General features: G+C 34.2%; 1 pseudogene; it reads left to right on the top strand.

Moving 5' to 3' along the window:
• The first annotated feature begins 456 nt into the window (after nt 1–456).
• On the top strand, nt 457–23580 carry LOC121173116 (auxin-induced protein 6B-like; annotated as a pseudogene).
• Nucleotides 23581–24058: the final 478 nt, after the last annotated feature.

The raw sequence follows: 24058 nt of genomic DNA, 5'->3' as shown, positions 1-24058 counted from the left end.
TATGTGTTGCCTTATAATTCATCATCCTGGAAATTTCTTCCAGCTGTCTATTTTCACAGCCTGTACTCTAGTATAGCTAACGTGATGAAAACATGTCCAAAGCATGTCTTCAAAAGTATGGAATACCAATTAATGCATTAAAAAAAGTTAGGATTCACTTAGGCACGTCTCATTTAGTTTCAAGTTGAGGCTTTAAGTTGCCCATTGTTTGATAAGGTGATGTTACACACGTCTACACAACTTTAGCAAAGGACAAGGGCATATGGAGCTGTCCTAAAGGATTTCATAGATCCAAAACAGTGGAAATAAGATGAGGACCAACATTGAATGCATCATCATATCATCAGGCATCGTGAACCACATTTTTTTGCACGTCAAATACTAAGCAACACTACATGAACTTTGCATAAATGAAACTTCTGGCCCCCACCACACTGAATAAGCTAGTGTCGACAAGATCATATTACATTTTCTTTTTTCCTAGAAGCAGAAGCTGGGACTTGAATTATCTACAATATAATGTTTCGTTAATTCTTTGGAAAGTTCTCTAAGACAACACCACATGCCATGTCTCTCATTCGGTCCCATGACTCCGATCTCGTATCCCGTCTTCAGTAATAATTCAAGTACCCAATTAATGGTTTCTTGCAAATCTTTCTATCTATATATATTCATGGCTGCAAGCGTTTTAGAGCAACCCAAATCATTCACATCCTAAGGCATTCAAAATTCTAAGGAAACTTAAACTATTCTCTTCTCAAATCAATACTACAATGGGTTTTCGCTTACCTGGTATCAGAAAGTCATTATTTGCAGCAAACAAGCATCTTCAAAAGCGGTGGATGCACCAAAGGGCTATCTTGCAGTCTATGTTGGAGAGAAAATGAAGTGGTTTGTGATTCCTGTTTCATTCTTGAACCAACCTTTATTCCAGGACTTGTTGAGTGAAGCTGAGGAAGAGTTTGGCTATGATCATCCCATGGGTGGCCTCACAATTCCTTGCAGTGAAGATACCTTCCAATGTATAACTTCTTTCTTGAATTGACCATAATTCTCATACTTTAGGAGTACTGACTTTGCTTAGAGGAGACATTTTGTACAATAGGCGTGTTCTGAAAACGTATAGATCCCCCTTTGTCACGAGAGATGGAAAAAAACATAATATATTAGTTTTTTTGTTTAATTACAATGATTTCAACAACTCCAGTTCTGCTTCTCTTTACTTTATGTTCATTAGTTTCATTCCTGTCTTCTCTCGATATGAGCCAGGTAATGTTAAATGTCACGTCAGTAAGCCCAAGTCCAAGTCATTTAAATATTTTGACTTAGCAACCAACTTATTTACATCATAACCTTTCTGAAAATAAAAATTTATTAGGTAACAAAATCAAAATACCTCTATTTTTGAAGTCCAAAAAGTTATTCAAGAAAAAAAAAGTTAATTATCATCGTTATTATATCATGTGAATGCTTTCACTTCCTTCTTCTTCATTTTCCCTAGCGTGATACTCCTCAAACTTCCAATGGCTTCTCCAGTGACCTCATCATTGGCAGCTCTTGAAAGATTACGGAGGTAACTATGAGTTGGAAGAATTCAATTCAGGCGAGTGAGTAGGAAATAACGTTGCAGAGTGCGTTGTCGTTGTCAAATAGGAAATAATGTCGCAGAGTGTGTTGTAATTGTTTAAATAAATGATTTTTTATTTTGTTAAACTAAACTTAAATAACTTTTTGTTATCATACTTTTTTTTTACATATTTTGGTACCTATTATTTTAAAAAAAAAAACGAACATGCAATTAAGGATTGATCCATAAGACTATTAAACGGGTTAAATATTTTTCGTTGAAATTGTTTAAATGTATAACTTTTAATAACTAATATTTTTAAAAAAGATTTACTATTTTTACACATAAAATAAATTTAATATTTATTTAAAATAATAATAACCTTAACTATTATCATAGAAATAACTACTATACAATTAGTTTTACACAATTTTATTCTAACTATTAGCTTAACCATTACAGTAATAATAACAAACACAACTAATTTTACACTATCTAATCTAACTATTATTATAATTATTGTAATAATAACATAGATAATTAATTTTACATAATTTTATTTTAACTAACTAATATATATATATATATATATATATATATATATATATATGTTGAGTTTTTTCTTATTTCTTATTTTTTATTTTGAATTAGGATACTAAATATGATGCCAAAAAATGTTGATTGGAAGCCGAGAGTTGGTTTAGAGTTTGTAAATGTAGAAGAAGCATGGTAATTTTGGAATAAGTATGGTAGGAAAGTAGGTTTCTGAGTTAGAGAAGAAAGCTCCAAAACAAGCCAAAAGAAGATGGTGTTATAACCTCTTGAAGATATGTTTGTTGTAAAGAGAAACTTTGAAACTAGGCAAAAGAGATGGACAATTTACCAAGCGCAGAGCTGAAACTAGAAGTAATTGTTATGCAAGAATTGGAGTGGCCTTGGGGAAAAATCTAAAATATGCAATACATGACTTTGTAGAAGAGCATAATAACCCATTACAACTGTCAGAGACTACGCACATGCTTTCTTTGCACCGTAAAATAATGAAAGCTCAAGCTTTTGAGATTGATGTAGCTGATAGTGCTGGACTGCGACAAAAGGAAGCATTTTGGATTATGAGCACACAAGCAGGGCATGTATCTCATGTTGGTTATACTCGGTTAGATGCAAAGAATTACCTTAAAGCAAAAAGACAAAGAAGTATGATGTATGGGGATGTTGGTTGTCTGATGCAATACTTCCAGCAGCACTTGTTAGAGAATCCTTCATTTTTCCATGCACACTAGATGAACATCGATGAGAAATGACAAATGTATTATGGGCAGATGCAAAGATGGTTTTGGATTATGGATATTTGGTGATGTTGTCTATCTAGATACTACATATTGTACAAATAAAGCAAATAGGTTGCTTGCCTTATTTTTGGGTCTTAACCATTATAGGAGTTCATTGATCTTTGGTGCAACTTGTTGGACATTTTAGTGTAATTGATCTCTTTATTATGTTAAAATAAAAGTGCACGCTTGTTTTAATGTAATAACGAGATGTTCGGTTTAGGCAAATTTTGTTAATTACATGGAAGTGACTTTCAGGAAAAGGCAGTTTTTTAAAAAAAGATAAAACTTCCATCAACCGCCAAAAACCACCTGTTCATCAACCGCCAAAAACCACCTGTTCTTTGATCATAAATAATCATTCTGGTTCAGAAAGCATAACGGGTGACAAAACATACAAGACCAAAACAAAACTCTTGAATTATAATCTTCTGATTTTATCCGATTGAATAATTTTGGTTGAACCCCGAAATTTGATTCAATCTGAAAGTGTTATACACGACTTCAGATTTATCCAGTATTATCTCGATTTTCAAATTAACCAACAAAAGATTGAATCAAATTTTTTGAGATGACGAGCGATAGTTCGAAGATGACAAGCAAGTTTGCAAAGTTGGAAAAGTTTGAAGGGCAGGATTTCAGAAGATGGCAGAAGAAGATGCACTTTCTCTTGACAACATTGAAGGTGGTGTACATGCTGAGTACACCGATGCCGGTGTTTATGGAAGACGAAACTCTGGATCAAACAAGGAAGCGTTCGAAATGGGAGAATGACGATTACATTTATCGTGGACACATTCTGAACGGTATGTCTGACTCTCTCTTTGATATTTATCAAAATGTTGAGTCTGCTAAGAAATTATGGGACTCTCTTGAATCCAAGTATATGGCAGAAGATGCCTCAAGTAACAAATTCTTAGTTAGTAATTTCTTTAATTACAAAATGATTGATTCGAGGCCTGTTATGGAACAATATAATGAACTGCTGCGGATTTTGGGTCAGTTTACTCAACATGATTTGAAAATGGATGAATCCATTGCAATTTCATCTATAATTGATAAACTGCCTTCTTCTTGGAAAGACTTCAAGTATACCTTGAAACATAAGAAGGAAGAGTTGACTCTGGTTCAACTCGGTAGTCATTTCATGATTGAGGAGCCGCTGAGGGCTCAGGAAATTGACAAAGTCAATGATAAAAATGTAGCAGGTTCCTCTTCCGTTAATATGGTAGAGGAAAGTGGAACAGTTAAGCAAAATTACAATGCTAAAGGTAACAAACAAAAATTTCAAGGAAATAAGAACAAAGGTCCAAACAAACAGACAAAATTGTCATGTTGGAAGTGTGGGAAACCTGGTCATTTAAAGAGGGATTGCCGGGTGTTCAAAGGAAAGAACAAGGCTGGTCCAAGTGGGTCTAATGATCCTGAAAAGCAACAAGGTCAGATTGTAGTGAATAATTTTAATTCGAATACGAATTCAAATTATGTATCACTAATATATGATGCATTCTATGTGCAGGATGATGACGTTGCTTGGTGGTTTGATTCGGGAGCAACAAGCCATGTGTGCAAAGATCGTCGTTGGTTCAAGGAATTTAGACCAATCGATGATGACTCTATTGTGAAGATGGACAATGTTGCAACTGAACCAATCCTAGGATTAGGTTGTGTGAATTTAGTTTTTACTTCCGGAAAAAGTTTGTATTTGGATAATGTCTTATTTGTACCTGGTATTCGTAAGAACTTATTGTCTGGTATGGTTTTAAATAATTGTGGTTTCAAGCAAGTACTTGAAAGTGACAAGTACATCTTGTCAAGACATGGTTCGTTTGTTGGATTTGGTTATCGTTGTAATGGAATGTTTAAATTAAACATTGATGTTCCTTTTGTTCATGAATTTGTTTGTATGGCCTCGTGTAGTTCTATAACTAATATGACAAAATCAGAAATTTGGCATGCTAGATTAGGACATGTTCATTACAAAAGATTAAAAGATATGTCAAAAACAAGTATGATTCCTCCTTTTGATATGAACATTGAAAAATGCAAAACTTGCACGTTGACCAAGATCACTAGGAAACCTTTTAAGGATGTTAAAAGTGAGACTAAAGTCTTAGACCTTATTCATAGTGATTTGTGTGATTTGCATGCTACTCCATCATTAGGTCATAAAAAAATATCTTGTTACTTTTATTGATGATGCATCAAGGTATTGTTATGTATATTTATTAAATACAAAAGATGAAGCTCTTGATAAATTTAAAATTTATAAGAAAGAGGTAGAACTTCATCAAAATGGGCTAATCAAAACTCTTCGTACGGATAGGGGAGGTGAGTATTATGATCCGGTTTATTTTCAATCTACTGGAATAATACATCAAACTACAACTCCTTATACACCACAACAAAATGGTGTAGCCGAAAGGATGAATAGAACCTTGAAAGAAATGGTGAATTCCATGTTATCCTATTCGGGTTTAAGTGAAGGATTTTGGGGTGAGGCTATGTTGACAGCCTGTTACTTGTTGAACCGAATTCCTAACAAAAGGAATAAGGTTACCCCATATGAACTTTGGCACAAAAAGACACCAAATTTGAGTTATCTCAAAATTTGGGGATGTAGGGCTGTAGTCAGGCTTACAGAACCTAAAAGGATAACCATAGGTGAAAGAGGTATATATTGCATATTTATTGGATATGCTGAACATTCTAAAGCATATAGATTCTATGTGCTAGAATCTAATGATTCTGTTACTATGAACTCGGTTATAGAGTCACAAGATGCTATCTTTGATGAACAAAGGTTTACATCTATACCTAGGCCAAAGGACATGAATTCCATGTCGAAAGTCTCAGTTAATATTGAGGATATACCTTAACTAGTACTGAAACTAGAAAGAGTACGAGAGTAAGAAAGGCTAAGTCATTTGGTGATGACTTTCAACTCTATTTGGTTGAAGGGTCAACGAATGATATTGAATTTCAATATCAATATTGCCTTAATGTTGAGGAAGACCCAAAGACTTTTAGTGAAGCAATGGCTCCAAGGGATGTTGTATTCTGGAAAGAAGCAATCCAAAGTGAGATGGATTCCATCATGCAAAATAATACCTGGAAATTGGTTGACTTACCTCCTGGATGTAAGCCATTAGGTTGTAAGATGATCTTTAGGAGAAAGATGAAAGTGGAAGGTACTGTTGACAAGTACAAAGCCAGATTGGTTATCCAAGGCTTTAGGCAAAAGGAGGGTATTGATTTTTTCGATACATATGCTCCTGTTGCTAGGATATCCACTATTAGACTGTTGTTAGCACTTGCTGCTATCCACAATCTGGTGATTCACCAAATGGATGTGAAAACTGCATTCTTAAATGGTGAATTGGATGAAGAGATATACATGAAACAACCTGAAGGGTTTGTTATGCCAGGAAATGAAAATAAGGTGTGTAAACTGATGAAATCTCTTTATGGCTTGAGACAAGCGCCTAAACAATGGCATCAAAAATTTGATGAGGTTGTGTTGTCTAGTGGTTTTGTTCTAAACCAAGCAGATAAATGTCTATACAGCAAGTTTGATACTCATGGCAAAGGAGTTATCATTTGTCTGTATGTAGACGACATGTTGATCTTTGGTACCGACCAAGATCAAGTTGATGAAATTAAGGCATTTTTGTCTTCTAAGTTTGATATGAAAGATATGGGGGAGGCGGATGTGATCTTAGGAATAAAGATCAAACGTGGAAATAATGGCATTTCCATCTCTCAATCACATTATATTGAGAAGATATTGGAGAAATTTAATTTTAAAGATTGTTCTCCGGTAAGTACTCCCATTGATCCTAACCTGAAGCTATTACCTAATAAAGGTGTAGCAGTGTCTCAACTTGAATACTCAAGGGCGATAGGATCACTCATGTATGCAATGATTAGTACTAGGCCTGATATAGCTTATGTTGTTGCTAAACTTAGTAGGTTTACAAGTAATCTCAGTTCTCATCATTGGCAAGCTATGAATAGAGTATTCAAGTACTTAAAGGGAACCATTGACTATGGTTTGACATATACTGGATTTCCTTCGGTTATTGAAGGTTACTATGATGCAAGTTGGATAACCAATATGGTAGATTATTCATCCACAAGTGGTTGGGTATTCCTCCTTGGAGGAGGTGCTATCTCTTGGGCATCCAAGAAATAGACCTGCATTACAAATTCAACAATGGAATCTGAATTTGTAGCTTTAGCAGCAGCTGGTAAAGAAGCTGAGTGGCTAAGAAATCTGATCTATGAGATTCCATTGTGGCCCAAACCTATACCTCTCATGTCTATCAGGTGCGATAGTCGGGCTACTTTGGCTAAGGCATATAGTCAAGTGTATAATGGGAAGTCTAGACACTTGGGTGTTAGACACAACATGGTTCGGGAGTTAATCATGCATGGTGTGATATCAGTGGAGTTTGTGAGAACTCAGCATAATTTGGCCGATCATTTAACCAAAGGGTTAAGTAGAGATCTCGTGAAAAGGTCGGCTGTGGGATTAGGATTAAAGTCCATCTGAAATCTCTTATGTTAAGATACCCAATTCCCATCTAATATGACATTAGGTGCTGAATTCAATGTGGAAAGCTTAACATGTAGAGATTGGAACACATCATCGAAAGTATCCCAAAAGGTATGTGTTTGGTTCTGTAAGTTAAGGAGGTTGAAGTATAACTTCTCAATGGTTCTTTTGAAAAATTGCATTTGCAGGTGCAAGAAACAAAAGGACTACCTATATAAGCATGAAGTTTAGCCGCTTCAAGAAGCTAGGACTTGGCTTTGATATGCTTATGAAGGATAGGGACACAGGCTAGTAAACTAGTGTCGAGCAAGAGTAATGTTATAAACTATTGTGCAGATTATCTTCATGTATTCATTATGAATTGAAAGGGTTCAATCCTTAGTGACACCCTGATATTCGAATATTTGAAACGTGTAATTTGCTAAGATGAAATTCAATCGTCACGATATTTCATCTATGCAGTAGTTTGTGGTATGTTATGACTTTGGTGATTTGATCGGTAATTACCCTAAAATGGGGGAGGTTTGTTGGACATTTTAGTGTAATTGATCTCTTTATTATGTTAAAATAAGAGTGCACGCTTGTTTTAATGTAATAACGAGATGTTCGGTTTAGGCAAATTTTGGAAATTACATGGAAGTGACTTTCAGGAAAAGGCAGTTTTTAAAAAAAAGATAAAGCTTCCATCAGCCGCCAAAAACCACATGTTCATCAACCGCCAAAAACCACCTGTTCTTTGATCATAAATAATCATTCTGGTTCAGAAAGCATAATGGGTGACAAAACATTAAAGACCAAAACAAAACTCTTGAATTATAATCTTCTGATTTTATCCGATTGAACAATTTTGGTTGAACCCCGAAATTTGATTCAATCTGAAAGTGTTATACACAACTTCAGATTTATCCAGTATTATCTCGATTTTCAAATTAACCAACACAACTTTGTTGTGTGATGAAACAACAAAAATCATTGGTATGATTATTTAAGACATTCCTAGAAGCACACAGTCAAAAGAAGCCACGAACTATTTTCACCGACCAAGACCAAGCAATGGCTAAGGCACTTGTTGAAGTAATGCTCGAGACACACCATGGGTTAAGTATATGGCACTAGAATCAAAATGGAGTTAAACACCTTGGCAATTTAATGAATTAAGGAAGTCATTTCTTAAAAGAATTCATCAAATGTATGTATGAATTTGATATTGATGTTGAGTTTGAGGAGGCTTGGACCAACTTGATTGCAAACTACAATGTCCAGGAAAACAATTGGCTTAAATCAACTTATGCCTCAAAAGCAAAATTGGTCGCTTGCTACATGAAGGAAGCATTGACTCTTGGGATACAAAGTACCCAATTAAGTGAGAACTCAAATTCTAATTTCAAAGCATGTATGAAGTTAGATCTTGTTATAAAGCAATTCTTAAAACGCTTTGAACAAGCTGTTGAGGAGAAGCGCAAGAATGAGCTACATTGTGAGTGTGACTCTCTCCATAAGCTAGTGATGTTGTTATATGAGATGTCTCCAATATTGATACAAATGGATAAAGTTTATGGACATACATCGTGTTTGATTTGTTTTAGAAAGAGTTTGCATCATTCTTAGCTTGTTGCACATCGCAGAGAAATGAATCTCTCCCATTGAATATAGCATCACAATATTCAACAATGAAAGATCTTGGAAAGTACTATTTGATCGTGCTTCAATGTCTATACATTGTAGTTCTAAAAAATTTGAAACATTTGGTCTACTTTGTTCCCATTCTTTAAAAGTGTTTGAAGCAAATGATGTAAAGGTTGTTCCTAAGAAATACATTCTCATGATCAAGAGGTGGACAAGAGAAAGTATAGATGAAAGTATAGAAGCCGAAAGCAAAAAAATAAAGGAGCTTTGCTTACGAGTACAAAACATTGACAAGCACAATGATAATGCTCCCACATTGGTGGTTAATGATGGTACACAACCTAAGGGGTTCAAGTGCTGACCTAGCACAAAAAGGAACAAGCAAACACGGCATAGAAGTTGGGTGGAGTTCCAATTAAAGAAAAAAGAAAAGCTCTAACTACAAGTTAATCACAAAGTCATACCTCCCAGGTATATATATTTATGCATGCCTTAAACATTTTTTTGTTCCTTTATATAGTCATATCTAAACTAATTGCGAATATTTTGGGTGCATCAATTGTGTTACAATTTCACTTACTCTCACTACTATTGTTGCCACTGATACCAAGAAAAGGGGGCTTGAAATGGTAGACCAGAATTAGAAGCAAATAGGTCATAGGAAATCCACAGATACCTTTGGGCAAATAACATCTCAACATAGAGGTGTAACAAGGTTTGTTCTCCTCTACTCATTTCTAAATCTTACTAGTACTTCTAGCACATTATAAATATTGTTGAACATTAATGTTCACTATTTTGCATAATAACTTTCTAACTCTTATGTTGCTCTCTTTGTTTAAGAAGTTAAGTGTCCATGTAAGAGAAATTCCAACAACATATATTTGACTATTTATTTTTATTTTTTTAATTTATGTTTTGCTTTAATTTCTAAGGAATGTTTGTTCATCAGGCATAGTTAGATTGGTAGACATAAACCTCATTTATGGGGAAACAGTTGTAAAAAGAAGGCCAAGGAAGGAAAGGAAGGCAAGGTAAGAAAGCCACTATTTTCCCACCCTTTTACCTTTTTTTCTTTTTTTGTGTATATTTTTGGTCAAACAAATCCACTCTAAAATAAAAGAACAATGTTAGACTCCACAAGTGTCTATTAGTTTATAAATATAACATGTCCTTTTTATGTGATACTACAAATGCCATATGTAATTTTAAAAATTTAAGGAACAAAGATTATGTCATAAAATTTTGCAAATACAATATCGGTTGATGTAAAACCGATGTAAAAAGTGTTTTTAAACAATCAGTTTTAACCAAAATCGATGTTATAAAGACACTTTCGACATCGATTGTGGCTAAAAATCGATGTTGTATACTACTTTCAACATCAGGTTTTTAGAACCAATGTAAAAAACATTTTATAATACATAATTTTGTTCACATTTCTACATCGGTTTTCAGTCAGAAACGATGTAAATAATGATTTTCAACATCATTTTTAAAGTTAAAAATGTCTATTTTCAGCGACAACAGTTTCAACATCTGTTCAAGAACCCATGTTGAAACTCGTCCAGAATCGATGTTAAAGCTCTTTTATGTAGTAGTCTCTTTTATGATTTCTCTGCATCTTGAACTTGTAATTTTTACAAACTATTTTAGTTTATTTTCATATAAGTTATATATATATATATATATATATATATATATATATATATATATATATATATATATATATATCAAATTAACATATGAACTTAGGGATGATTCAGCGGAATGAGGGGAAGAATGTCATGTGTGATTGATTAACATTTTGAGATCTACAAGGAATGCAATTTTCTGTTATGCTTTTGTCCAACTTTAAGAAATTGTTATGAAAAGGCCTTTGTGTTTACCCAAAGTGTAGATTCCTAATTTTTTTAAGAGACATTTGGGGAGGGTTTCCTTGAAGACAATGTGACACCCTCTACCCTCACAAATATAAATAAATAAATAAATAAATAAATAAAAGAAATAAAATCATACAAAATTTATTTAAAAGTTTTTAATTGACATAATAATAAAAGGAAAGAAAACCATGCAGAATTAATTTTTAATTTTTTTAAAAACACATTTAATTTAAATCAATTCGAAAGAGTAAAAGGTTCACATCCACTGAGTGAAATCATAGTAGAAATTGTTCAAATAAAAGACAAAGTTATCCCGACTCAAAACAAGATCGTCCATTCTAAATAAATATAAAAAAAAACTAAAAGAGAAAACATAATACAATTGTATCATTCACGAAATTATAACATATGAAATAAAATTTTATGCCTCAATGTCACACTTATCAGAGCATATCCTTATTACAGACTAAGTATCTCTATCTCCAGCATGGAATTCATCATATGCTGGCTCACCTGAAACAAAATGGCAATCAGCCCAAACATAAACACACACCGGGAGTGAGTTATCACATTTCTAAATAAAATACAAATAAATAAAAGCATAATCAAAAATACATTATACAACTATTTATAACATAACTCAACTTAATTCAATTCACGTTATTTCAACACTTTATCATTTAAATTTCATATTTCAATCACCATTGCATTATTCACGAATCACCCACTCAATCATGGCATAACAACACTCATTGATTTCATAATAACAATTCACATGCATCATGCAACAACTATACTAAAAATCAAGCCTATATGCAATGTGGTATCATATCAGTGAAAAAACACACTAGGGAGCTTAGAAGTACATAACAAGACACACCACACAATATGTATGTCGGGTCACTCTCACTAAGTAAAATCATAAGGTGACCAGTCAGGGTTACTCTGTTTTACGAGAATGCTCCAACCACATGAGATTAACATAGGCTTAAAGGAGTAATCAAACTGAGTATCTTTACCCGCAAGGCCTAGACTCCGAAGAATCTGTTTGGGCCTCACCTTCCTGATTCAACTCCAACCTCTAAAACAATTTTTTGCACGCAAACACTATTCATGAATTATACCATACCCATGACCTCACACTTATATTTCAAACATATTTAACAAGTTGCGCTACAGTTTAACCCTTTTGGATCCTAACTAGGAATCCTACACTTTTCCTTTAACACTAGGCATAAAAATTTCCTCGGGCTATTGTATAACTCATAGCTCACAAGATAAGTAATATCACTACAAGTATTAATCACACACTCATTCATAACCATATCTCATGCCTACAATTTAACATCTCACAATTTAACTAATTACAAAGTATACTTAACAATTAGAAAAAAATAATAATAATAACATAACACATCTAACATCAAAACTTATCAACAAATAGATCTAACATATTACTATACAATTACATATAATACTTAATATATACATCACTAGATAAATATTATGAACATATCACTGCATTAAAAAAACATTAATTAAATTTATAATAAAAAGATGTATTATAAATATTAAATTATATTAACATAAACATAACTAATATATATATATAACATAATCAATATAAATATATATATATATATATATATATATATATATATATATATTAATATAAAATTATAACAATAATATCAAACATATCATTAAATAAATATAATATGTATATAACGAATCAAAAATTATATACTCATATTGATTTGCATGAAAAACATGTATACCTATATCCTAAACATATTTCAATGAAGTCACATACCTTAAGGAGTTTCCTAATTAAAATGTGAATAAAGCTTCAATCAATTTCTTCAAATAATTTTAGTCAATTCAATTATCCAATAACCCCTGCATATATGAATGTCGTGATGAGAAGTCACCTACGCGGAAGAAAATATAAAGTTTGTGAAATAAAATTGTCAATATGTGTAGTGTATATAGTGGGGCGTCGAAAATTAAAAAAGAAAAAAAAGAAAGAAAAAGAATCAACAAGATTGAAAGGCCAACATATCCTGTATAACAAAATCACTTCCACAATTTTTATGCTCCTTATAAAGAATCCTAATGCCTAAGGTACACACTCAACACAAGAACACATCAATTTTACAACAAATTCTCATCGGAAGACCAATTGGTCCATCAAACACATTCAATCTGTGATTAAAACAAAACAAAACAGAATTGAACTTCATAAGCATCCCAAAATAACCCAAAAATTGATTCTCTAGGAATCCCTACACATGTTCATTCTAATCCCGAGCGTGAGTAACTCATCCCTTATCTCAAGGTAGTCGCTCAAGCGTTCTCTATTAGCAATGATGTTGTTTCTGGTGCTCTCTAGAGCTCCTCCTCCGGTTACTCTACTAGGGTTCTTGTGCGTCAGACAAAAAAAAGAGAACAAAATGTGTTGCATATGATCATGTATTCCTCGCCCGAAGCACTCCCCCATATCACTTTGAACAAGGGAATCTCCTTCCCCCTTAGTTGCTTGACCATACGGTCGTCGATTCTCAGTGGCAGTGTTTCATATGTCAAGTTCTCTTTCACTTGGACGTTGTCCATACGTGCAATGGATCATGAACATATTTTCTGAGCTTAGAGATGTGGAAGACACTATAGAGATTTGAGAGAGATAGTGGTAAGGCCACTTGATACAGAAATGGGCCGACATGCTTTAGGATTTCAAAGGGACCAATGAATCTAGGTGTGAGCTTACGGGACTTCAACATCCTGCCAACCCCAGTCCACGGACTGACTCTCAGGAATACATGATCACTTACAGCAAATTCAAGGTCCTTTCTTCTCCTATCATAATAGCTCTTTTGCCTACTTTGTGCTACTCTCATCCTTTCTTGGATTAACTTGACCTTTTCAGTGATCTACTGAACCACCTGAGGTCCTAAGGCAATGCTCTCACTGGGATCTACCCAACATAGAGGTGTCCTACATCTCCTACCATACAATGCCTCGTAAGGCGCTATACTTATACTAGAGTGAAAACTATTGTTGTATGTAAATTCTAGATCAAGGGTAAGAAGTGATCCCAACTACCCCTCTGCTCTAACACACAGGCTTTCAAGAGGTCTTGTAAGGATTGGATGGTGCGCTCGGTTTGACCGTCACTCTGTGGATGGTAAGCAGAACTTAACCTAAGTTTGGTCCCCAAGGCTTTATGAAGACTCTCCCAAAATCTAGAGGTAAATCTGGGATCTCTATCAGAGACTATGCTAGAGGGAACACCGTGCAGTCTAACTATCTCACTGACATACAAGCTAGTCAAACTCTCTAAGAAATATTTGATGTTAACTGGGATGAAGTGAGCAGATTTGGTCAACCTGTCTACAATAACCCAAATGGAATCTAAACCTTTGGGGGTCCTAGGTAACCCCACCACGAAATCCATGAAGATGCTATCCCATTTCCACTCAGGTATCTCTAAAGGTTACAACTTCCCTGACGGCTTCTGGTTTTCTATCTTAGCTTTTTGACACACTAGGCATGGAAGGACAAACTCATTAATCTCTCTCTTCATACCCGGCCACCAAAACATCTGTCTAAGGTCCTGGTACATCTTAGTCGCTCCCGGGTGGATACTCAAACTACTTCTATGGCCCTCTTCCAAGATCATTCTCCTAAGCTTGGGTACACTAGGAACACACACCCTATCCTGGAATCTCAAGACTCGATCAGGCCCCGCTCTAAAACTACTCTCTTTCCCTGCGACTATGGACTCTAATTGGGCTGACAAGAATGGGTCAGACTTTTGACCCTCACGGATCTCGCTCAAGAGTTCGCTGGTGACTCTCAACATACCCAACTTAATGTTACCAGAGGTGATCTCACATGCCAAACTCTTGTCTCTAAACTGCTCTAAGAGGTCTAACTCTCTAACCATCAAAGCGGACATTTGAAGGGATTTCCTACTCAAGGCATCAACTACTATATTGGCTTTACCTAGGTGATAGCTAAGCTCAAAATCGTAATCCTTAAGGAACTATAACCATCTCCTCTGCCCCATGTTAAGCTCTCTTTGATCAAACAAATATCTAAGGCTTTTATGGTCACTAAACACCTCAAATTTAGATCCATAATGGTAATGCCTCCAAAGCTTAAGAGCAAAACCTATGGATGCTAACTCAAGATCGTGTGTGGGATAATTCCTTTCATGAATTTTGAGTTGTCAAGAAGCATAGGCCACTACCTGTCCCCGCTGCATAAGCACTCCACCCAAACCCATCTTGAATGCATCACAGTACCCCACAAAGGGTTCACTCGGGTCGGGTAACACTAAAACTGGTGCAGTGGTCTACCTTTCCTTAAAGGTACGGAAACTACTCTCACACTGGGCATCCCACACAAAAACTTGACCCTTACTTATAAGCTTAGTCAAAGGTAAGGCTAGCTTAGAAAAACCCTCTATGAATCTATAGTAGTATCCTGCTAAACCGAGGAAACTCCTAATCTCAAACACTGACTTAGGACTCTCCCAACTCATCACCGCCTCTACCTTGAAAGGATCTACTGTTATCCCTCCCCTGGATATAACGTGCCTTAAGAAGCTCACCTCCTCTAGCCAAAAATCACACTTGGACAACTTAGCATACAATCTGTTGTCTTTGAGGGTTTGCAACACAACCCTCAGATGCTCCTCATGTTCCTCTTTAGTCTTAGAATACACCAAGATATCATCTATGAAGACCACTACAAAGCTATCTAGGTAGGGGTGAAAGATCCTATTCATATAATCCATGAACACACTAGGGGCATTGATCACACCAAAAGGCATAACCAAGTACTCATAATGGCCATAACGGGTCCTAAAGGTAGTCTTCGGAACATCCTCAGGCTTCACTCTAATCTCGTGGTAACCTGACCTGAGATCTATCTTATTGAACACACAAGCCCCTACTAATTGGTCCATCAGGTCATTTATCCTAGGTAAAGGTACCTATTCTTAATCGTTATCTTATTCAGCTGACGATAATCTACACATAGCCTCATAGTCCCATCTTTCTTCTTAACTAACAACATCGGTGCTCCCTAGGGTGACACACTAGGCCTCACAAATTGTTCTCTAAGAGCTCTTCTAATTGTTTCTTAAGCTCGCTCAACTCTATAAGGGATATTCTATAAGGTGTTATGGATATAGGTCTAGTACTGGGCATTAGGTCTATAGAGAACTCGACCTCTCTCTCAGGTAGTAACCCTGACACCTCTTCAAACACCTCTGGAAACTCTCTCACCAATGGTATATCACTCACAGGGGTTTTGGTCTTGACACTCATACTAGCTAAGATCATGTATACCCATGCATCCTCCCTCAAAGATGCCTCAACTTGGTTAGCAGACAAAAACATATCACCTTCACTCACACCAGACTCAGGAAAGACAACAGATTTTTCAAAATAATTTAATAAGACGTGATTGGAAGATAACCAGTCCTTACCCAGAATAACATCAATCTGACTCAAAGGTAAAACAACTAAATCAATCAGAAACTGTCTATCCAAAATTAAGACAGGACATTGCAAGCACACATCAGAAGTTAAAATAGACCCACTAGCAGGTGTATTCACAATCAAGTAAAATTTCAAAGAAGACACAGGTAAGACAAGTTTTTCAACACAGACACGAAAAATAAATGAGTGCGTCACACCTGAGTCATACAATACAACCAAGGGAACTTGACTTATGAAACACATACCTTGGATGAGATCATCAGACTATGCGGCATCAACACCACTAAGAGCAAACACTCTTCCTGTGGTCCTTGGTCATCCGCTCTGGTTATTCAGACTTCCACTCCTCTTCTCCCTCCTCGGATGTGGGCAACTGGTACTGAGGTGGCCCTTACCTTGGCAGTTAAAGCAAGTCACCTCTCTATTGTGCACTCACGAGCAATATGCCCAAGCCGACCACACTTCCCACACCTGAGTGGTGTAGTAACAATAACAGGAGCACCACTTCCACCACTACCTCTACCAGCATGCTGAGACACCTTGTTAATTGGTTAAGAACTCCCACCAACTGGTTGAAGTCCTCCACTGGTCCTCTGTCCCCCAAAACTATGGCCATATAGCCCAGGAAGGGCAGAATATGGCTTAGCATGACTTTGGGTCATTGGCTTCTTCTTTTTCCTATGTCTGGCACTAACGTTCCTGTAAAATGCAACCTTTTCCTGCTGATCCTTGTCAAAGATCCTACACATGTTGGTCAACTGTGCAAAGTTGTGAATATTGTGATAATTCACCATCATCTTTACTTCTAGTCGGAGGTCATTGATAAATTTCACACATTTGGACCTCTCCCCAACTTCCCCCTGATAATGAGGAAAATACCTTAGAGGTTCTCAAACCTCGCTGCATACTCTGCCACCGTCATACTCCCCTGTTTCAGCTCGAGGAACTCCATCTCCTTTCTATTTTTCACATCTTTTGGAAAATACTTCTCCAGAAAAGTCTATTTGAAGGTCCCCCATGGAACAACAACACCACCTGCTCCCTCTACACGTGGGCGAGTGTTCTGCCACCAGTACTCCGCCTCATCTGCTAGCATGTGAGTAGCAAACAACACCTTCTGATGGTCCTGACACTCCATCACCTAGAAGATCTTCTCAATCTCCCTTAGCCAAGCCCCAACACCCTCAGGATCATAACCCTCCTTGAAGGTAGGTGGGTTGTTCCTCTGAAAGCGATCTAAACCATGATACACAGTTGCTCCTCCACTGCCTCCCTGATTGGCCATAACTTGCGCCAAGTTGTTCAAGGCCTCCGTACGAAGTCATTCTCGCTCATTTCTCGCAGCCATTACTTCCTATGTCACACAAGAAACAAAACTTTGAAAAAAAAAAATAATAAAACAAAACAAAACACAACGCATCAGAGTACACAAGGAAACACAAAAAGCTCATAACACACATAGCCGAAAGGTCCGACCTGCTCTGATACCACTAAATGTGACAGTCTCTACCTTCACAAATATAAATAAATAAATAAAAGAAATAAAATCATACAAAATTTATTTAAAAGTTTTTAATTGACATAATAATAAAAGGAAAGAAAACCATGAGGAATTAATTTTTAATTTTTTTTAAAACACATTTAATTTAAATCAATTCGAAATAGTAAAAGGTTCACATCCACTGAGTGAAATCATAGTAGAAATTGTTCAAATAAAAGATAAAGTTATCCCTACTCAAAACAAGACCGTCCATTCTGAATAAATATATAAAAAAAAAACTAAAACAGAAAATATAATACAATTGTATCATTCACGGAACTATAACATATGAAATAAAATTCTATGCCCCAATGTCACACTTATCTGAGCATATCCATATGACAAACTAAGTATCTCTATCTTCAGCATGGAACTCATCATATGCTGGCTAACCTGAAACAAAATGGCAATCAGCCTAAACACAAACACACATCGGGAGTGAGTTATCAAATTTCTAAATAAAATACAGATAAATAAAAGCATAATCAAAAATACATTATACAGTTATTTATAACATAACTCAACTTAATTCAATTCATGTTATTTCAACACTTTATCATTTAAATTTCATATTTCAATCACCAATCACATTATTCATGAATCACTCACTCAATCATGGCATAACAACACTCCCTGATTTCATAATAACAATTCACATGCATTATGCAACAATTATACTAAGACCCAAGCCTATATGCAATGTGGTATCATATCAATGAAAAACCACACTAGGGCGCTTAGAAGTACATAACAAGACACATCAAATAATGGATATGTCGGGTCACTCTCACTAAGTAAAATCATAAGGTGACCAGTCAGGGCTACTCTGTTTTGTGAGAATGCTTCAACCACATGGGATCAACATACACTTAAAGGAGCACTCAAACCGAGTATCTTTACCCTCAAGGCTTAGACTCTGAAGAATCCATTTGTGTTTCACCTTCCTGATTTAGGTTCAACCCCTAAAACAATTTTTTGCACACAAACACTGTTCATGAATTATACCATACCCACGACCTCACACTTATATTTCAAACATATTTAACAAGTTGTGCTACAGTTTAATCCTTTAGGATCCTAACTAGGAATCCTACACTTTTCCTTTAACACTATGCATAAAAATTTTCTTGAGGTAAACACTGGTCGGGTTATGTATAACTCATAGCTCACAAGATAAGTAATATCACTACAAGTATTAATCACACACTAATTCACAACCATATCTCATGCCTACAATTTAACATTTCACAATTTAACTAATTACAAAGTATACTTAATAATTAGAAAAAAAAATAATAACATAACACATCTAACTTCAAAACTTATCAACAAATAGATCTAACATATCATTGTATAATTACATGTAATACTTAATATATACATCACTAGATAAATATTATGTGCATATCAGTGCATAAAAAAACATTAATTAAATTTATAATAAAAAGATGTATTATAAATATTAAATTATATTAACATAAACATAATTAATATATATATATATATATATATATATATATATATATATATATATATATATATATATAACAAACATATAAAATACATATCAGAAATGTATTATATATATATATATATTAATATAAAATTATAACAATAATATCAAACATATCATTAAATAAATATAATATGTATATAACGAATCAAAAATCATATATTCATATTGATTTGCATGAAAAACATGTATACTTATATCCTAAACATATTTCAATGAAGTCACATACATTAAGAAGTTTCCCAATTAAAATGTGAATAAAACTTCAATCAATTTCTTCAAATAATTTTAGTCAATTCAATTATCCAATAGCCCCTGCACATGAATTTCATGATGAGAAGTTACCTACACGGAAGAAAATATAAAGTTTGTGAAATAAAAGTGTCAATATGTGTAGTGTATACAGTGGAGTGTCAAAAATTAAAAAAAAAAAAAGGAAAAAGAATCAACAAGATTGAAAGACCAACATATCCTGTATAACAAAATCACTACCACACAATTTTTATGCTCCTTATAAAGAATCGTAATGCCTAAGGTACACACTCAACACAAGAACACATCATTTTTACAATAAATTCACATTGGAATACCAATTGGTCCATCAAACACATTCAATCCGTGATTAAAACAAAACAAAACAGAATTGAACTTCATAAACATCACAAAATAATCCAAAAATTGATTCTCTAGGAATCCTTACACATGTTCATTCTAATCACCAAGCGTGAGTAACGCATCCCTTACCTCAAGGTAGTCGCTCAAGTGTTCTCCGTTAGTAATGATGTCATTTCTGGTACTCTCTAGAACTCCTCCTCCGATTGTTCACTTAGGATTCTTGTGCGTTAGAAGAAGAAAAGAGAAAAGAATGTGTTTTTGTAAAAGCTGCTCTAGGTTAAAAGTTAATTTATATAGTGGGAGAATTTATGACCTAATTAATTTTATTTATTTAGTTATTTATTTATTAAAATGGAAAATCTAAAAGGCACGGCTGTTACAGACAAGCTATCTTGAAGGGAGTCAAAATTTCCTACATTTTTTCAAACTTGTTAAATCTATCTATTGATTTTTTTTTTTTTTTTACACAAAATTTCAGATCAAGTCAAGTGGAGTTACGATGACAACATTGCTAGCCAAAGGGTACTGTATCTGCAGTGGTTAAGCATCTTGTTATGAACTCTAGTTTTAGAGATGGTAATAATTGTACATATTATAGCTGCATCATTATCAAAATTGTATAAGTGGAATAAACCTAATGATACGAGTAACATTTTGTGAAGTATAGAAAGGGAGTTAAGGAGAAGAAATAGAGAGAAAGTAATTGATGCTGACAAAGCTAGAATTTAGGAGGAACTAATCAACTAAAGTAGTAGCTGGCCTATTATGCATTTCATTTGTTTTTTTTAATCTTTTTAATTAAATAGTTCATCTGTGATTCTTTGATGTAGATTGATTTTTCATTTTTTTATAATGAAATAATTAATTGAAAGAATTTGTTTATTTGCATAAATAACTAACTCGTTGTATTTTATTTTTGAAGAGGATATGGTGATATTCTTTGAAGATCACGGAACATGGAGATACTTTCCTCCAAAATGTACAGTGAAGTCTCTTAGTTGTATTTTAGTCCCATGCTTTTGTTTTTAAATTGTCATTTAGAATAAAAAATTGATTGGAAGCACTTTATCCTTCTATATTATATATATATATATATATATATATATATATATATATATATATATATATATATATATATATATATATATATATAATTGATTCATAAATATGTTTAGTTACTTTGATTTAAAATGTGATTAGTTTAATTGTGGTTTAATCTATATTTTGGTTAGGCACTCTGTATTTTCTTTTAATATAATCTGATAGAGTATAGACTGATCGAGTTCTCATGCCTGCACCGAAAAGGCTTTTTGCCAACAGAACTTTCCTACTTAAATCTTGACATTCCCACACCATTACAGAAAAAACGGAAATAATACCCCTTTGGCCTTCCCGGCGCATGATTTGCACATAGTTTGAACGGAGGTGGTATGTATATAACACCTGAACATATATTTTGAGAACTTTCAATTCTACGTGTCTACTATCATATTTAAAAAGCTACTTGAAGATATTTAAATAACTACGAGTCTACCATGAGAGGAATGGATTTTAAAAAGTTTTTTTTCTTTTGCCTATATTAGCTTCTGGTGACAGATATTGTGCATTGCAAGGCAACGAATCGAATGATAACATTATCTGTGTGTGATTATTGCATGTTGTTAATAGTTATTCACCTGGATTTGTTTATCTGTATGTATCATTATAGCTTACTTGTATGTAACTTGTCAACAACGATGATAAAAAATGGTTTCTTACTGCAGTTTCGCAAATCAACTGGCAAACATCTAAGAGTGTTCTTCTTCAAAGTTGATCTACATCCTCAGTTTTTTATTTGATAGCTATTTCAAGATATAATTGTTGTTGAGGTTGATGATCAACTCTACTAATGCATTTTGGCTCTCCCAATTCAACTAGGACTAGATATGCTTTGTGTATGAATATTCTTACATATATGCATATTCACGAATGATTCCATGTGGTTTAGCTTTATGCATATATTTATTTTCTAATTATTAGACCTTTTATTTTACAAGTTTTTGAAAATACAGTATAACTTTTTTCTCATTATACAATATATTTTATGGTGTTAATTTTTTTTACCAAATATCTAATAAAAAATGTATGAACCATGTATTTAAAATTACAAATTTTAAAATATCACAAAAAATGACATTATATTATATTTTTAAAGAAACAAATTAGTAACATCTGATGAATGTTGCAAAACATACATATTAACAATTTTGGAATGTTGCCTATGTATTAAAAAAACATTACAAGAAAAAATGTTACATTTTATAAATACTGCTATTAATTAGAAAAAATGTTGCTAAAAGCCTTTAACAAGGGATATACACAACATTTGAGAAAATGTTACAAAGAATATATTAGTAACATTTATTCATGTTTTGGCAACATTTTTTGGAGGTTGCAAAAGACATACTTTGGTGTTGTAGTGAATGTTTGTTCATGCATTTTGATATATCTAATCCAAAATTTGAATATGCTTAAGGCATCTCAATTCTCACGTGTTTCACCAAGTTGTAAGCTGACAGTTCTATCAATATATATCTACCATGTACCAACTAATATCAGAGTGACAGATAGCAACCAGTAAAACTTAAACAGACCAGATTGACAGCTCTGAATAATTTTTTTGGAGGTAAGAAAACCAATACGGAGTACATGGCCATGAGGCACTATGAAACACATTTTTTTATGTACGGAAAAATTCTAACCAGCACCAGCCTAGAATTTGCACACATTAAGTTAATTTCCCCTGGCCCCTAAATAATGGTCAACATGCCCCTTTGATATTTTTTTTTTCATATATTTTCTTCTTTTCGACCGGGGAAATCTGTTGGCCTTCATTTGAGTAGGTGGAATAGTAATATCTTAACTACTATAACATGTTACGTTGATTCTGGAGAAGGTCCTCAAGCAACCACCATATGCCCTTGTCTCTATGTTGGTCTCATTACTCCTATCTCATCGCCCTTCACCTATAATTCATGCAGCCAATGGTTTTGTACATATCGTTTTCTCTATATATATTCATGGCTACAAGCATTTACCAACAACACAAATTATTCACATCCTAAAGCATTCAAAATTCAAAATTCTCAAGACTTTTCTTAAAGAATTCTCTCTCAAATCAATATAGAAATGGGTTTCATTTACCTGGTATCAGAAAGTCATTATTTGCAGCAAATCAAGCATCTTTAAAAGCTGTGGATGTGCCAAAGGGCCATCTTGCAGTCTATGTTGGAGAGAAAATGAAGAGGTTTTTGATCCCTGTATCATACCTGAACCAATCTTCATTCCAGGATTTGTTGGGTCAAGCTGAGGAGGAGTTTGGATATAATCATCCCATGGGTGGCCTCAAAATTCCATGCGTTGATGTCTTCCAACGCATAACTTCTTGCTTGAATTGACAATAATCTCACACTTTAGGAGACTGACATAGAGTAGTGGAGACATTTTGTACAATAGGCATTTTGTCAACATCTAAAGATCTCCTTTTCTCAAGAAAGAGCGGGGAAAGACCATTAGAATGAAAAATTCATATTACTTAGAACATTTCTTTTTATTGTTAACACTGTCAATACTATATATACACATATACCCTTCAATATCAGTGTTCTAAGCAACAATACTTTCATAGGTCTCTCTCTCAGGATCTCTGCATGCACGCCTTACTGCTTTTCTCTTCTTCATGTTATGGGGTTTTGATACCTATATCTAATAAGCCATAACTCATAAGTCATAACCATATATGACTCATTTTTAATTCAATCGTAATTATTTTAATTTATACAAGTACAATGTACAATATTGTGTTCACGCAGGGGATATAATGATATACATGACCTATAGGAGGAATCAATGCTTAAAAAGATAAGTAGAATTGTA

This window comes from Glycine max, chromosome 12 (assembly GCF_000004515.6).
Source record: "Glycine max cultivar Williams 82 chromosome 12, Glycine_max_v4.0, whole genome shotgun sequence".
Lineage (NCBI taxonomy): Eukaryota > Viridiplantae > Streptophyta > Magnoliopsida > Fabales > Fabaceae > Glycine > Glycine max.
The sequence above is the reverse complement of the archived record's forward strand: the minus strand, read 5'-3'. Positions and strand labels throughout refer to the sequence as shown.